Source organism: Alligator mississippiensis, chromosome 1, assembly GCF_030867095.1.
Source record: "Alligator mississippiensis isolate rAllMis1 chromosome 1, rAllMis1, whole genome shotgun sequence".
NCBI lineage: Eukaryota > Metazoa > Chordata > Crocodylia > Alligatoridae > Alligator > Alligator mississippiensis.
Window position 1 is genome coordinate 268389708 of NC_081824.1, and position 18413 is coordinate 268408120.

General features: G+C 44.4%; 1 protein-coding gene and 1 long non-coding RNA gene across 2 annotated transcripts in view; one reads left to right on the plus strand and one right to left on the minus strand.

The window, feature by feature from the left end:
• Window positions 1-18413, plus strand: part of LOC132247712 (uncharacterized) — a 48639-nt gene that overhangs the window by 12465 nt on the left and 17761 nt on the right. The gene's annotated exons all lie outside the window — the stretch shown is intronic.
• Window positions 8700-17202, minus strand: LOC109280381 (uncharacterized). Its single transcript, XR_002086678.2, has 3 exons — window positions 16922-17202; window positions 12485-12591; window positions 8700-9816 (listed from the first exon to the last, which is right to left on the minus strand). It is a non-coding gene; the product is annotated as an uncharacterized LOC109280381 (long non-coding RNA).

The following is an 18413-nucleotide window of genomic DNA, read 5'->3' on the forward strand; positions in this document are numbered from 1 at the left end:
GCCGCAGAAATGTGTGCGCCTTGCATCATACTAGCCCAGTGGGCTTTCTAGCCTAAAACCAGTGCTTAACTTTGAAGACCTTGTTGCTCTGGTTTTTTTCCTTGCTAGTTCAGCTGTGCTTTGAACAGTAAGAGGACTCATGTTAGTAAGGGGCTTGTGTCTGCCACTGTTTTATCCAGAGAGAGAGCCAGTCGAGATGACAGAAGAATTAAGGCACGTGTGATGATAAGCCACTGTCTTCTCTTTATTAATGCTTTCCCTATTGAATTTGTGCAAGATTTTAGAGGGAAATACTACTGTGAACATGGCTCATCAGGGTTAGCATATTTTTTTCCAACAACCGGGGCAAGAACCTTTTGTTCTTTGTTGTGAGGCTACAACCACAGTGTGGGTGGTCTTTTCAAACAACTTTGTTAACTAAAATCACCCACTTCCTTCACCCATCCCACATCTAGCAAGGTTCAGAAATGGGTACTTAAACATGGGTAGGATGTAATTTCTGACTATATTCAGTGTTGATGTAAACCACAGCAGAGCCACATACAGCTATCACTGTGTTTGAAAAGTGCTTAAAAGGTGTTGGAAATTATTGCACTTTCTAATAAATGAGAAGGTCCAAGAGCAAGTCTGTTTATATCCTTTTATACCTGGATTTGGTATAGCAGCATTTGTAAGCCCACGTTACAATAGCAGGATTAAGCATCTCCAGATATTGATAAGTTTACTTAGGAAGTAAACATGACACCGAATGAGAGAGCTTCCTGCTGCTTGGTTTTATGTGTGTTTGACTCTGTCTGGTTACCATTCTGTAATAACAGAAGGTGAATTGGACTGACTGGGCTGACTGGGCAGAATTCCTTGGGAGTGAGCTTTCCTTCAGCAGAAGAATTTGAAGTCATTTGGGATCTGGGACTTGAATTTTAGACAGTGCTGTCTGTTCAGGAGGGATGTTCTGTCTCCAAAGCAAAATGCTGACTAGTCCAGGAATGATAAAATCACCCTTGCCTTTTTTTTTTATTGCGAACTCCTAGAAGTCATCTATGTTGGTATAAATGAGATCATTTGGCCTAATTAGTTCCAAGCTTAATTAGCAGTAATTATCCCAACATGGGAGTAATACCCAAGTAGGAAGTACTGAGTCCTCGATTAGATAGATCTCTAATTGGTGTTACAATATTGTAATTAAAGCATGCTTATACGCCTCTGCCTCAGCAAGTGATTTGTTTTATGTCTGATTAAACAGGGAGTCCGGCAGCCTCAAGAAGGCCAGGACTTCAACCCTGATTGAAATAGCGTATTATCCCTTGTTGTAGGGAAGAAATGATGCATCAGATATAATAGCAAACACCACGGGCCAAATGCATCCCTTGTGTAATGCTGCTGAATTTACGGAAATTACAATGGGGATGAATTAGGCCTGGAGAGCATATTCTATATCTGTATATCACACACTTAAACAAATACTCATTTGAATGTGCGCTTTGGCAATTACACAATCAGACAAATGCGAGTAACTTAATCTGCATTTGTGATCACTAGATTGCAGGGGAGAGTTTATTTTACTGCTGTGTGATCATTAGATTGCACATTCCATTCAGACATTGCATGCTGCGGTGCCATGCGTCCCAGAATGCACTTTGCCAAGCCGAACGCTGCACACTTTGAAACCGGTGCTACTTGATGCATCTCACTGAGCTTAAAGGGGCCCCATCAGGCCTCTGTCTACCAAGGTACCCTGCAGAATTACAAGAAGCATCATAACTGAAAGAAAGCAATATTTAATGCAGTTGGTTCGTTTTTTCCCCAGCACTGTTAGTTTATATACAGCCATGGGTTTCTCCTTTGCTTAAAATGCCCTTATTAACCTCAGAGGAATGGACAATAGATATTTTGTAAAGGAATTTAGAAATACTTTGGATGTGGGAATTTTCTGAAATGTAATTAACTTAAAAAAATAACAAGTTTACAATTGTCTTTTTGAGAAGTGTCCTTCCCAAGCCTCAGCAAATGCACTGCTTTTTATACTTATCTCCTTTTTGGCAAATAACCAGGGAAGCAAGTAAGTGCACTTTCTTGTTTTGGGCCCAAGTAACTTAGAGTTCATAAACCTAAGCAAATGCTGGACTTTATTATTCTATGCCTATGGAAAATCATAAGTAATATGAATGTTACATTTCTATAGAGCCTTATCCAAGGAACTCAGAGCACGTTGGAGTCATTAATTTAAGACACACAACGACTTCCGTGTGAATTATTTCTATTTCATAGTTGGGGAAATTGAGGCAGAAAAAGGTCACCTGTTTTGTTGTATAAGCTGGTGTAACAAGTATGTGGCAGAATAGGGACTGGAATCCAGGTCTCTTCATCTAGTGCTTTAACCACAAGACCCTGTTGCTGTTCAAATAAGCGAAGGCAAAGAAAAGGGCGAAGACCTACACTTGTACCAGAGGGCTTTTACCATGATTTAAAATACTATTTTAAGACAATTACACACAAAGTTGTAGCATAATTTACATCTCAAGGTCATCCTTAGGATGACATTTGGGACACGGTAGGACTATTGCAGTGTGATGCACATTTACATATTCCTCCTGCTCCCTTTTTTCTTCACTTTCTCTCTTTTAAAACAAGGAAATGATATACAAAATACTTATGTTAAAATAATGTTAAGGGTGAGAATTTAAAATCAGTGCATTAAGAAATGTAAAGATGAAGGGTTCTGCAGCAACATTAGCATGCCAGATTTCATATATTTGAACATGACTGTTTCTGATGATGACAAAGGCATATTTTAATATAAATGTGCAGTATGTTTGATTTGACGTTCCTACAGACCTTTTTGGCTAAATTATGCTTGGTTGATTGTACTATCCCTGAGCTGGGGAGAATGGTTAATTTTGACCAATTTCTCCATTTTGAAAAAATACCCCATGGAAAAAAATTGAAATTTGTTAAAACATCCCATTTTGACATTTTCAAAATGAAAATGTTCTGTTGGCAGGTCCCGCTGACTTTCCATTTCAAAAAAGTTAATCTAAATGTAAAGTAACAATTAGAAAAAGAAACAAACTTCCAAAATCATCCAAATGAAATATTTTGCTTGATCTTGTCTGACCCTTTTAAAAAAATGTTTAGTTTCTGAAAATTTTCAACATTTGACTTTTCCCATCTTGAGTCAGGCACAATTACTTTGAAATCTTGGAAAGTCTTGCAGAACAGGGAAACCATTTTCTGCCTGGCTTTAAAGAGCAGAATCAGTGGAATAAATTGTGCCTGAGGGCTGGCACAATTAGAGCTGGTTAAGAATTTTTTGTTGGAATGATTTTCTGATAGAAAATGTAATTTTCTCAAATGGATATCTTCAATTTTCCATCACTGGGAAAATCTAAGCGAAATACTTTATTTAGAGGAAGTGTAACCCAAATTATCATCTTTCACTGTATTAAACTAACTGAAAACATTTTGTTTTGAACAATTCAGCAAAACACTAAACTGCATTTTCATGTAAGTACATTACCTCTCCTACAAACCGACCTCCTCCCTAAATGACACCTTGTCCCATAAAGCAGTGGGCATGTCCCTCTGACCAGACACGTGGTACGTGGTATGAGTGAGTGCTTAGAAGGAGTTTTGGTCTGGAGCATGAAAATGGCCCAGAAAAGCGAATGGTAACATCTGGCTCCCGTAATGCGATGGGAAAATGCAGTTTAATATTGAACTTAATTGGCTCAGTTCAGCAAGCTAAATTGAAATATTTGAGTTCGTTAATGTTGATGTCTTTAGTTCTTATCAGGTTTTTTCAGAATATTTCTTTTCACAAAAAAAAAAAAAAAATGTGTGTCAACCCTTTGACCCAATTTGGGATGAAAATAAAATGTTGGAACACCAGGCTTTCCCACGGGAAGGAAATTACAAATCTCCCTTAGCTCTAATGATGACTATAGAGACAAGTTAGCTTTGTGCATGTCCTTTCACCGCATCTGATGAAGAAAGCTTCAGCCCACAAAAGTTTGTGCTATATGGATCTCCACTTTGGTTAGACTATAAGGAGCAAATCTACACTGCCTTCTAGTGAACTTGCCTACTTGAGTGCAAAGCACATGCATCCTTAACTGTCCCCTTCAGTGTGTGTTAACGAGAGTGTTTTGTGAATGACATGTCTTATATAGGTGTACATAAGCTACTTCCAAATTTCCTTCGTTCGCAAACCTCCCTCTTAAATCATTGTTGTGAAGTGAGGTAATGGGACATTGAATCAAGGTCGTGTACCACCAGTAATGCCAATACCACCGTTTGAGAACCCCCTAATGCAGATAGTCGGTAGATAAATTGCCTGTGGAAGACATGCATACAAGCACATGCTGCATTGCACCTAGGTTTTCTAGGACCGGTTAAAGACATTTACTTAGTTCCTACAACAAGAAAATTCCCTTGCCATCAAGGAGAGTTTTGACTAAGTATGGGTTTGGTGGCCTGTAAACCTTTATGGCCACGTCCAGACGAGTGTGGCCGTGTGGTATGTGGCACTGCAGATATGTCTAGGGTACCACATACCACATTTGGTTTTTCTCCACGCTGCAAGCACAGGGTTTTTGGGGTTTTTTTTACGCCTGGATATCCAGAGGTCAAAAAAATCTGCAGGAAAAAAAATGGGGAGCAGTGCATGTGGGGGAAGCATGCCCAGCTCAAAACCAAAGCCAGGCTGGCCAGAGCTGTGCTCCAGCTGCCAGCCAGGCTCTGTGCAGCAGGATCGCCGCTGCTGCTGCAGCCCTGGGAGGCCCCCAGGCCCCGAGGAAAGGCTGTTAGGGCTAGCCCAGTGCTGGCCCCAGTACCCCCTACCCCACCCAGGGTAACCTGCTGCACGCCAGAGCACATGTGGCATAGGCGTTCCCTGGGGAGAACTAGCGGTGGCACAAGGTGCACTTCCGTTAGTTGTCCTCAGGGAACCAAACGTCCACGCACGTGTGGATGCAACATATGTTTTGTTACCTTGCTTTTGAATGCTTGCTATTCAGCTTCTACACTGGGCCTATCCATAGTGCTGGGCCAGATCCTGAGAGTCTTAGGGCATGCCCTCATTACGGAGCCTTTGCCGCTATTGCTGTGTGTCTCTAGTGAAGATTCATCAGCTACAAATAGATGTGGCATTTGTCCTGGGAAAAAACATTTTCTCCTGGGACAAACTGCAGTTGTTCAGATATTCGAGTCTGTTGTCTCAGGACATATTCTAAATGGTTCTTGGGATAAGTGATAATAGTTTGTCCCAGGGCATCACAGTGCATCTCAACAGTTGTTGTGGGATTGAATCAGTGGGAGAACAAACCAAATGCAAACGCTTCCTCAACCTGATGAAGGGTATTTGTACCCGAAAGGTTGCAAATAAGAATTTATCCAACTATTTGAGTTGGTCTAATAAAAGTTATTGGATTTACCCAAAGAACCTTGGTACTGTATTTAGCCCCTCACTGACCCCTGGTTGGAAGGGCAATGTTTGTACATGCCAATCCTATGACTTTCTTTTCTGGGACAGACACAGGCACAACTGGTTCAGGAACAAATGCAGCATCTGTAATTAGCATGCCAACAGCTGGAACTACACTCCTAATTCTCTTCTCTCAGCAGAGCTGCATCTTCACGAGAAGTTTTGCTGGCACAACTACAGCAGCCTCTCAGCTGTACTGATGCAGACAGGGCCTTAGTCAGCCTGTATTTAGTGTGTTTTCCCCCTGATGCTTCCTTCAGTAAAATCTTTGGGAGCTGGTTCTTTTAGTGGGTAGCAGGGTTTCCCTGTCTTGGCCACTGGATGTTAGTGACTTTGAGTACTAGAGTACCTGAAGAACTTGGCTGATTTTAGGTATTCATATTAAGTGAAGATCTAATATCTAAGACCAGACTTTTAAAGTAATTTCTTATATGGGAATGGAACTGCACGAGGATGTGGAAGAGAGGGAAAAAAAGAGGAAGAGGTTTTCCCATGTGGCAGTGAAGACTGCTGTGTACTAGGCAGGAAAAAGCTGACTAGCCTCTGAATGTATAGAAAAGACTCAACCCAAAGGGAGGAGCTGTGGTTTAGGTTAAAGCCACAGAGGAAGTGAAGGAGGTTACTACTTTCCTGTCTGTGGGTAGAAGGTTCTACTCTTGCTCATCTGACGACTCAGAGACAGCTCATTCTTTCGCTAGAAACGTACTCATCAGTACACTCCTGCATGCAGAGCACCAAGCTTATGCTCTGGCCAGGTGTTGAACGCCTGCTGTGTCCATTGAGGTTAATGGGAGTTCTCAGCGTGTCTTGGAATCAGGCTCATGATTTATTGCATCAGATATTTTAAGGTTTATTTTTAAAAACCCTTATGCTTTTAGGGGTGCAGCAGCACTTTGTAACTAGTTCTCTTTGTTTTGTATCCTTGATATCTTCTGGTATAGACCAGTTTGCAAGATGAGCAGGGCCATTTTTTTAAATCAGTGGGATTATTTGGAGTCAAGTTAGTACAGAACTTGGCCTGAATATTTGGAACAGCGTGCTGGTTGCGTTAAAGGTTTAATACTCCTTAATTCTGACTACTCTGTCTTGTCCTGGGGGTTATTCTTTCCACTTTTCCTCTGATTGGTATTGAGTCAGGTCTTTAACCTCCCACCTGGTGTAGCACTAATTTGCTTTTATATACAGCTCTGGTTCTCTTTGGATTCTGGCTGTATATTTCCCCTGCTCGGTGGTTTGTCTGCTCACTGTAGGTTTCATATACTGGTTGTTTCCAAGTGATTGACAAGTTCTGCATCCATCCCAGTGTGTCTGCCTGACTTGCTTGTTGATTTAGGGCAGATTCTGATGGACGTTGGATGGCTACCAGTAGTGTGTGGTGTTGACATTTTACTTTGATTTTCACTGTGCTTATTTCTCTCTTTCTTTTTTTTTTTCTCCGCGGATCAGAGGTCCCAGCTGTATATGGCTGAAATGTTTGTTCTCTCAGTTCTATAGCCGTGCTCTCCCTCACAGTGAGTTTGGCTGTTAGGATAGAGCGGGTGATTGGCTCTGGTGTACAGCAGAAGACATACTAGGAAACAGATGAAAGAATATAGGATGGCTCCTAAAAGAGAACAAATATTGAGCAAGCTCCACCCTCAGTCTGAGCAGTGGAACGTCAGCCAGGCACCTTAAGCTACGCTGTCAGCTGGTTACTGCAGAGTTATAACCATTGTCGGTGACAATGACTTCAGTTTGTGCAACTTGTGCTTTTTGATCATACTGCATTATTGCACATGAAAAGAGCATTTGAAAGGCACTCCCTGAAGAGCCATTATGTGTTATGTGGTCTCTAACCCCCCATTAACAGCTCACCCTCACCCCTAACCCTGACCTTGGGGTACAGCAGAGTCATTTCACTTACCAGGTGTGAAAATCAGATTTTGCCATGTGGGGATTATTGCTTTATCAGGTGTATTACATTATCTGGTATTTTAAAAATGCCTTTGTTGGAAGTACAAGATGTCATTAAAGATTTATGCATAGCAAATGTGTCCTTTTTTACAGTGTGTTTCCTATAAGAAACCTTCACAGTATTGATTTCAAGTGGATTTCCCCCCTTCTGTTTTAAAATATTTTCTTTGCCTATAGATTTTCAACATTATCCACTAGATCTGTGTGCAGTGCTTACCCCAGCCTATACTGTTAAGCCAAGGTTTCTTCCTGGTGGTGTCTAGGGACCGCTTGTGAAGCTGAAAAGACTTTCTGTGTCGATTCAGTCCCAGACTTCTCCCTTTGTCAAGTGCTACACTCGAGGAGATGCTTCGTCAGCCAACTAGGCTTTAGGTCTGCTTGTAAATTCTGCCAGAAGACACCAGATCAGAGCCAGACAGTCCCACACCCTGCTCTCTTCTGGCGTGAAAGACAGTAATCTCAGTGTGAGCAATTCAGCGTGGAGCTTCCTCCTGCACCATCACTTTAGGAGCCCTGACATGAATGTAATGGCAAAGAGCAAGGGCTAGGATGACAAGGGCTAACGGTATCCTAGTCAGATGCAGCAATTCAAGTAGGTTATAAAGAGAACTGAGCTGGAACTGAGACGCTGTTTGCCTTTGTACCAGCATGTCATCTGTGATTGTTACAAGGGATGCAGCTCTTCACTGGGTAGAGGATCTGAGAGTCTCTTTTCAGCATGTAGGGCCTATGGATTGCCACACAGCTATCAGACAGCACGACAATGGTGATGTTACATTAAGTCTGCAGTGCTAGGATTTCCCTTCCATCAGGAAGAGCCCATGGGCGCCAGTTCAAAGGCCAGCATTCATGCCTCAGCCCCATTTGGGCAGTCAGTTTAGGGTCTGAGTTCTCTCAGTAGCTGCAGGAACTCTCAGATAACAGACTAAAGGTTTGTGCTCAGCCTCTCCTTCACAGCTTATATACACACTACTTTAAAATCCCAGATTTAGCTCCAGATACCAGAGCACCTGGATTGTGGGAACTGCTCTGATTTTCTGTTGTAGGATAGCAGCCAGACTTCAGCAAGTGCAACTCTGTTGAAATCAATGGTCTTGTTCCCTTGGCACAGTGGGAACTTTGCTTTGCCTAATACTTCTGAAGCAGAGAACATATTCCCACCAAATCAAATGGTGCCTTGCCAGCTCCCCTAAATCCAAAACAAGTCCATGAAAGAAACAGAAATCCTTCTCTTTGGAGAGTTTGTTACAGGATGTTTCAAATAAAAGTGAGAAAAGTATAGTCTTTAATGGAGGGGAAGACATAAAACCAGCAAGAAGCAGAAATCACTAGGTTCCAGAGGATCATAGTGAGCTATTGTTCTTCCTTCCCCTGGGGCTCAGTCCAGTCTCTGGTCCCCTTTAACATCTTTCTCAGTAAAACCTATAGGATGACCTGCGTCATAATGCTACACATGGAGCACAGTCTCCCAAATGACCTCTGTGCAAACAGGCTATCCTAACTCGAATATAAGCAACTTGCGCAAACTGAACCCAGGAAAGATTGAAAGTGCATTAATTGGAAGAATTGGCAATCTCCAGCACTGAAGGCTTTTGTACCCTATTTATTAAATATTGTTTGCCACAAGCTCATGCTGGACTTCTTGATGCTAGATATCTAAATGAAAGGAAGTGCCAAGAGCACTTTCCTCGTCCCTTTTTAGTAAGAGAAATCTTCATCCATTCTGCTTCGAAAATGATTGAGTTACAGCATTCCATACATTTTTCACCTCTAAGTGGCCAGTTGTCATTCACTTCAACTGGGTCGAGACAGCTGATGAATAATAGTCTGTGACCTAAGTAGGATAAGCCAAAGTGAGCATATCACATCAGTGGTCTGTGGCCTACAGAGGGTCTTGTGCATGACCAACTCCAATTCTACATGTGGTATTTGCCTTGAACTACAAGGACCTATGTGGGATGGATTGTGCTGTCTCTAGGGCTGCTTGTCCTCCCAGGACCTGCATAGCAGCTACTGGACTGACATTGGTTAGCCAGCACTCATCAACACAGGAACTGCCAAGAGACAGATTGAAAAAAAGTGGGAATCCTGAACGTGTTACGTGGACTGTATACAGCAGGTACATTGTAGAAGAGGCGAGCGCTGAGGAATCAATTACAGGGGTGCAGGGAAGAAGAGAGGCTGTGGTGTAGAAAAGGTTGTTACTGGAGCTCACAGGGAGCAAACTGACTGGGACAGAGGGTGCAGAAATACAGTGAGGACTAGCTATGGCTGTGTGATGTGGAAGGAGACTCAGTGTGCTTCAGGCACCAGCAGTGCTCTGGCAAGGGAGCCGAGTGGTAAATTACAGTCGGGTTAGTGCTCCAAGAACATCCGTGACCCTGTGAAATGAGGGAAAGAAAAAAGTTGTGGTAACAGTGAGTAAGATTCAGATCTCATCTGTCTGAGCGTGAGTATCTCAAGGTGAAATACCAGAAGGAGAGGAGGCGGGAATATTGATTTCTGCCACACAAAACAGACAACAACGCCTACTTGTTCACGGCAGGGATTTAACCATTCACTTTAACAGACCAGTGTGCACGATGGTGGGGGATTGGTTTCTCCTTCATGTGCAATCTAGAGAGGAAGTCACGCTGAAGTTATTTTTATTTTATTGTAGCATTGCTGGAGAGGTGTCAAGTCAAATATGCCATCAGAGACTGGTGCCCAACTCCCCCTGACTTCAGAGGCAGTTAGAGGCTATGGGCTTGCGTCAGCAGTACCCTTTGGCCCCCACTGCAAGTTCTGCTGGCACAGAGGGCATTCCCTAGCAATCCATGGGCCTTGGACAGCCCGGGATAAGTTAGAAAAGCAACAGTGGCCAAGGACAGCCCAGCAGCCTACGAAGAACATCGTCTTTACTGGTGCTAAGATGACTTCTCTAGGAGAGAACGTAGCCGTCTTGAGTTTATAAAGGGAGAAGGATATTCCTTTTGAAAAATCCTTTGCTCACAAATCATCCTTCTGAGCTGAAATATCATTTTCTTGGTTTCAAACCAAGAAGATACGTGGGCATAGACAAGGCAACGGACAGACTTGGCCAGAGGTTCAGTTAGTCTGGTTTGGCAGGGTGCATCTTGTCACCGACTAGTCTCATGATGAGGTAGTAGGGTAAGGGCACAAAAGGTCTGGCAACTTCCTAGGCTGTGGCAATGTCCTTTGGCCTGAATTAAGGACATCAAATACACAGAAAGTTAGTGTAAGACTGAGGTTGAGCTGCTGAAATACACAGATGTCAGCGTACTCCAAAAAAGAAGCTCCCATTGCTTGGCCACCTTGCACTGCATGTGAGCGTGTGTGCAGTGCAGCCAAGGTAATGTGCCTTCTGAGCTTGAACTTTCTTTTTTTATCAAGGAAGATGAAGCTGATTTTTTTTTCTCTTTCTTGCTGGATAGTGTTTGCTCTGTACCTGCTTATTGTCTGTGAGGACTGTGCACTTAGTAGGATTAGGTTTTCCTACAGCTGCAGTTTTATAGTGAATGAGGCTGGTTGATCATGTTAATGCTTAAATTGGGAGTACTATCTTGAAAAAGGCAGATCAGGGTCCCAGTCCTGCATATTGTTTTGCCAGGTGAGACCTAGGCTTTTTCACAGAGCCCCTGGGGCTCCCTGGAGGCACACAGAGACCCATAAGAGCAGAGAAGTCTGTAGGACTGGGGTTTCATAAAATGAGTCAAAATAGTTGTGGGGGCTAAAACTGGGTTTCTTTGGCAATTTTTGTGGCTTGACAATAATATTTTAGTATTCAAGGATTTTTTCCCTTCACTGTTGCTCTGTGAATATCTCCCAGGACAAGGTAAACTTAGTGGGACTATTGGCATGAATAAAGCAAAGTGCGCGCTTCCGACATGTCTACACTGTGTCAGATAGAGCTAGGGTGACAGCATATCCCATCTATTCACTCCCACTCCACACTCTGAAAGCTGAAAAAAGTATCAGACAGCTTATTTTGGTTTATGCCCATGGCACACCCAGTGCTGCTCTCAGGTTCTCTCTCTTGGGTATGCTTGTGCCAGCCACAGGTATGTGACATTTTTTAGACATACATGTGTGCCAAGTGGAAGCGGGCATATTTTTTATGGTGGTGCCCTCTAGCACTGTCCAGGGTGGTATAGGCATGCTCTAAGCATTTATAGGATTGGGGCCTACCTGATTTTTTTATTTTTGGGGGGGGGGAGCCGCAGGGGAGCAGACTAGATACCCAGCATGATCAAATGCAGACACCAAACTGGAAAAAAACCCAGCAGCATACATCCAGTCACAGTAATTTTAGGAATTACTTGTAACAGTAATAGGTAAAAACAGTTTCAGACAGAAGAGTGGTTTTTAAGTTAATAGTAGATCTTTAACTGCCTTCCCCCTGGACCTGTACTGCCTCTTTCACAGACTCCTGTTTTAGACCTTCATCCTGCAATGAGCTCCATGCAGGCAGCCCCCCTGTGCCCATGCCGAGCTGATTGCAGTATTAGAGCCTTAATCACCTTGGTTTTTTCCAGAATTTATCGTTTCCTTTCTAGAAGGCTCATTAGAACATGCAGCCATGTAAAACCCTAAGCTTGGAGGAGAGAATTCATTGCATCTGATTGTTTGTAATCTTGCACTCCTTGTAACCTTTTACACTTGTGCCAAAAATGGGTGCAAAGAACCCTGCTACCAGCTAGAATTTGCCACGCACAACAGTGACAGCATTTTCCATCCTCCTTGTGCAGGTGTACATGAATATATAAGATGCCAGGCAGCATAGTGGGCTAAGCTTTTCAGGAGTTAGTGGAGTTTCACTGCTGGAAGGCTATAATCACATTGCAAGAGGGAAATGCTTCCACAGACAGAAAGTATGTGGCATAATTTTAACAGAAAGTTGCTAGAGGTGAAACAATCTAGAAACTGAAAAGGATAGGAAGTGCTTCAAATGGCCCAATTCTGCTTGTGTTCAAGTCAATGATAAAGTGTGCTTTGACTTCAGCAGAAGTAGAAGTGGGACTCAAAGAGCTTGTAATGCAACAACCATACCTGCTAACTGTGAGGAAGAGCCACAGTAATCTGTGCGGTAACTGTTGACAAATGCTGACTTTTGAATAGCAGCTGCCTTTCTCCATTTGACAGTAATTACTGGCCCACTGTAAAGAAACAGAACAGAACAGAGTTACTTCAGGCAGTGGTTCTCAACCATTTTTGAGTCAAGGCTCAAGACACCCCTTGGAAAATGACAGCTCATAGCTTTCATTCTTTTTTTTTTACTTTGGAAAAATAATAGAGTAATTCTTCTGTTGCAGGGAATTCCGAAAGAATGCAACAGGTGTGAATGTATTTGAAATCTGTGGCGTTATCTTGTAACTCATGTTTGCGCACCTAACAGTGCTACTATTGCACAGCACCCCATGGCACACTTAAAAGGAATTGACCGCGCCCGGGTTGAAAATCACGGCTTTATGGAGATGTGATAAGGCTCCGAATAGCTTGAAGGGCCCAATCCATTATTTGATCCTGCGGTCAAATTCTTGTTTTGTTTGGAACACCAGTGTGATAATAGCAGGAGAGGAGAGTTGACTTTAATCTAGGGTGGATGGACAGGAGAAAATACATAATTGTCCAAGAGAATAAAGCTTCAAACCTGGAGATACTTACACATGCTGTTAACTTTATTTGCATGAGTAGCTCCACTGACTTTCAGTGGAACTATACTCATGTGTGTACACACCTGCATATGACTGGTATTTGTGGCTAGGTAAAGACATTAAAAAAGCCTGAGGCAGAATCCATCCGAGTTGCACAGTTTTCTGAAAGCGGCATAGTTTAAGTCAGGTTCCTCCATTTTAAACCTGTCTCTGTGTGCTGAACTTCTGTTCTGGTACAGGTATAGACCGGTTTCTGATCCCTTAGATTGGTAAAAGTGCAATGTCTGTATCAAAGAGGCCATCCTTAACAGACTGGCTGATGGCAGCACCCTGAGGGATAGCCAGTATGGGTTTGTTGCAGGTAGGTCTTGCTTGACCAATCTTATTTCCTTTTACGACCAGATGACCTATCACCTGGACAAGGGATAGGAGATTGATGTCATATATCTTGACTTTAAAAAAGCCTTCTATCTGGTATCCCATGATCACATCTTGACAAAACTGGCCAACTGTAGCCTCGGCTTCTCCATGATCCACTGGCTGGGGAATTGGCTCCGTGATTGGACCCAGAGGATGGTGGTTGATGGAAGTCAATCATCGTGGTGCCCTGTGACCAGTGAGGTCCCTCAAGGCTCTGTCCTTGGGACTATACTATTCAACATCTTCATCAATGAGATGTGGACATTGGTATCAGAAGCGGACTGGCCAAGTTCGCCGATGACACCAAAATCTGGGGTAAAGCATCCACACCAGAGGATAGGAGGGCGATTCAGGCTGACCTTGACCAGCTCGGGAAATGGGTGGACGAGAACCTGATGGTGTTTAACACCGAAAAATTCAAGGATCTCTACCTTGGGAAGAAAAACCCGCAGCATGCTTATAGGTTCGGCAGTGCTACGCTGGCTAGCACTACGGACAAAAAGGACTTGAGGGTCATGATTGACCACAAGGTGAACATGAGCCTTCTATGTGATGCTGTGTCTAGTAAAGCGAGCAAAAAGCTGGCTTGTATCCATAGATGCTTCTGAAGCAAATCCCGAGACGTCATTCTCCCATTGTACTCGGCCTTGGTGAGGCCGCAGCTGGAGTACTGCATCCAGTTTTGGGCTCCACAATTCAAAAAGGATGTGGAGAAGCTTGAGAGAGTCCAGAGGAGAGCCACGCGCGTGATCAGAGGTCAGGAAAACAGATCTTACGATGAGAGGCTGAGAGCTATGGGACTCTTCAGTCTGGAAAAGCGCAGGCTCAGGGGTGATCTGGTGGCCGCCTATAAGTTTATCAGGGGTGCTCATCAGGATCTGGGGGATGTCTGTTCACCAGAGCCCCCCAAGGGATGACAGGGTCAAATGGTCACAAACTTTTTCAGGACCATTTCAGGCTGGACATAAGGAAGAACTTCATTACTGTCCGAGCCCCCAAGGTCTGGAATAGACTGCTGCCGGAGGTGGTTCAAGCACCTTCATTGAACACCTTCAGGAGACATTTGGATGTTTATCTTGCTGGGATCCTATGACCCCAGCTGACTTCCTGCCCCGGGGCAGGGGGCTTGACTCAATGATCTTCTGAGGTTCCTTCCAGCTCTAATGTCTATGAAATCTAGCTAATGGGACTGGGTCCTGAAAGAGCCTGAGAATAATGATCAGGGAATGCCAAACTCTCAATCTGTACATGAAGTATTATGTTAATGTATTGAGTTGGCTGGTGTACCTAAGTGTACCTCTGTTATCCGTTCAGCAGGACCGGAGATCCTCAGCTGTGCTTTTGAGTTGCAGTTAATTCTTATGTTAGAGGACTGCTTTTTGTGCAGGAAGGTTGAGACTGCCTCTATTGTTGCCATGAAGTTCTGATGCTGTTACTTACAGAGCAGGGAGAGCTATGATGTTCTTAGATATTCTTGGATTTGTTGTATTGCTCTGAAGAACTAGCGCAGTCAGGCTCTTTGGACTGAATTTTAAGAATGTGGATGGGGAAGGTAAAGTCCTCGTTTCTGGGCGCAGCTCCAAGTAGAGGCACAATAATGTCAAAAGCCTTGAATGGCCTGGGTCTTGCTTACCTGAAAAGCTGCCTTACAGACTGTCAGAGCAGTTGGGATCAGCTGGGAGCCTTTTGTCATTAGTTCCCATGATACAACCTGTCAAGGACAGCACTAGGGATTTCTCTGCTGAGAATCTTTGCCTTGGGAATTCACTTCTCTTGTCAGTTTGCTGTAGCAAATTCCCAAAGGTAGATGGTGATGTACCAACTTAACTCTGAGAGTAAATTACATTGATAACTGCTTTCAAGGGCCCTCCCTCCAAAAAAGAGAGAATGGAATAGACACAAGAAGATGAGTTGGGAGGAGAATCGGGAGCATGGGGCATGGTGGTATTCACACTGAAACTGAAGGTGTAATTGTCTACAGCTTTGTATATGATGCAGTTGTTGACCTCCATATGGAGTGGGGCTAGGGGAAAACCATTATCTTTCTCATCTGGGCTTTTACGTCATTTACAACAGTAGTTCTCAACCTTTTTTGTACCAGGACCCATTTGTAAACATCAGCGTCTAGTCCCGACCCAGTGCCCCTCAGTCCCGACCCACTGCCCCCAGGCCCCAGCCCCCCAGTGTGTGGGGTAGGGGTGTGTGTGAGGCAAGGGGCGGGGGGCCCAAGCAGCCCCTCACAGGATGGAGCTCTGCCAGCCTGCCAGGGAAAAGCCATGGTTTCCCACGTTTTTCTCCTTTAAAAGAGAATTCATTTTTAAAGTTTGTTTGATTTTTAAAGTTTGTTCACAACCCTTTCATATATTCTTTGCAACCCACTTCTGGATTGCGACCCACAGGTTGAGAAACACTGATTTGTTACAGTCAAAAGGGAGGATGGAAGAATAGCGCTCAGAAAGAGGAAAAGGAAAGAGATGCCATCAGATGCACCTCTTCTCCAGTAGTAGCTGTTATTTGTAAGGGCTAAACCTTGATTTTAAAAGGCACCAAATTCAGTGAACTTAACTTTCTTAAGCTCCATTGAAAATCCCAGCCTAAGCTGTTTGGGGAGGTGAACTCCCTTCTAAGGAGACCAGGATCAGGCCCTCTAAGCGAAGTATCATTGTACATATCTATTCATTATTTATGCTGGTATTTGTTACCACAGTGCTCAGAAGCCTGATCAGACTGGGGCTCTATGTTACTGTGCACTGTATAGACCTAGCACGAGACAGTCCCTGCCTCCAAATAGCAGCCAAAATTGATGCTGCCCTCTCTGTAATAAATAGGGTTTACCTTTTAAAACTGTCCTTCTGCTCCTGCAATAAGTGGATCCAGGAGAAATGCAGACCTGTGTGGTTACTGCTAGTAACCACAGTGGGACACTGTAGGGGGGGAAGCCTAGCTATAGATTATCCCTCCGAGTGTGGGAAGCTGCCTGGTGGGCTGGAAATGGAAAAACTACAGTTGCAAAGAGTTAACGCAAGGCCTGTGTTCAGCCCTGTCAAGGTGGGGCTTGGGGGTGGGGGGGAGAAATTCCCACTGGAGCGGTAGGTGGGAAGAAAAGCAGCACTTTAAGAATGAAGGGTAAGAAGGGAAGAGGACAGATTTAAGTTTTATCTGTCCAAGAAAATTGACCAGCATAGCTGTTGCAGAATAATTATACCACATCTAGCAATGCTGGTATAACTTTCTTAAGTCCCTATTCTGTAATGACTCTACTTTCAGAAGGGGGTGATTTTAAGAGGGGAAGCTGAAGAAGGAGAGGGGCGGTATCATTTGAAGAGTGAGGAATGGGGGCAAAATCTCTTCGTTTAAGCAGGAAAATTATTTCATTGGCAGGAAAATCAGCCCATACTGTGAAACGACATACCTCAAATTTCTCTCAGCGATAGATCACAGCAGATCTCTGGATCGCTGGGCCCTTCCTTGTGGTCTGCAGGATGCAAGATTTGGAGAACATGTTTTGTGAGACTGGGGGAGGGGACTGAATGTATCGGGAGGGGAGGTAGGTCTGTGAAAGGGGCTCGCTCTGTCTGTCTCAAGAATAATCCACAGAATGAAAGGGGTTGGGAACTGCTGCAAACCTTCAAAATGCTGGCTATCAGAGGGTTTCAGATTACACTGACATTTAATCCGCGAAACGTGAAGCATATGCCCAGGATGGGGCTCTACAGCATATTTGGCATTTGGTAGGTCGTGTCAATTTTTCATTAGTGTCTGTTGCTCCTCATTCAGTTGCAGGCTGCTGCAGAGGCTAATGCTTTCTTTGTCGCACTAAGGTCCAAAGACCCGTTACAATGGGTTCTTCAGCCTGCTGGCAGCTCAGGGGCAGAACCAAACCTGTCAGCCGCTGGCAGTGAGCAAATGCTCCATTTTTAGCCGTTTCCTCTGCCTCATCGGGGGCTCAGTCAGACCTCCCTGCTGCTGCTGAGTTTGACTGAAGGGAAATCCCTCCTTCATTTCCTATTTCTGGGTTACCCTTCCCCTTGGTCCACAGCTCCCTTCAGTCCATGTGTCTGTTCCCTGCCATATGTTTGTGCGGGTGCGTTTGGGGGACTGCATGTAGGGCTCGGCTTCCCCTTGGAAGGTGCTTGCTACTGCTGCAGGCTCCAGGCTGAGTGAAGCCAGGAAGGCATTCCCTGCCCTTATGGCCCATGCCCCCAAGGAGCACGGTCAGATCTGTGGACAGGGAGTCGGCTTCCCTCGGGGCCTGGGCCAGCTGGAGTCGGCAGGGGTAAGAAGGGAGCCAAGTAGGATTGCCGGGGACGAGCCAAAAGCCTCCAGTGAACCCGTTCTCGCTGTGGCCCCGGCAGAGCTCCTGCTTGATCTCTGCTGAGGGCTCAGGAGCCCCAGCCCTTGCCCTGTCCATGGCGGAGCCCTGCCTGTCGCCTTGGAGCCCACACCTGGGGCTTCCTGGGAGGGGCTCAGCACAGGCCTCTCCTGTGTGTGTACATGTGGGTGCATATGTGGGTACGTGTGTGTGTGTACTATGTAGGTATGTGTGTGTAGATATGTTCACATATGTGGGTGTGTGTACTATGTGTGTACTATGTGGGTACCTGTGAGTATGTGTGCATGTACTCTGTGTGTGTGTGTGTGTGTGTACATATGTGGGTGTGTACTATGTGGAGGGGTGTGTGTATGTATGTGCGTACTCTGGGTATGTGTGCATGTACTATGCGTATATGTGTGTACATATGTGGGTGTGTGCGTGGGTGTACTATGTGGGTACATGTGTGTATGTGTACATGTACGTGTGTACTATGTGTGTACATATGTTTTTGCATACGTGTGTGTACTATGTGGGTATGTGTATGTGTGCATGCGTGTCTGTTCGGGGTACATGTATATGTGTATACATG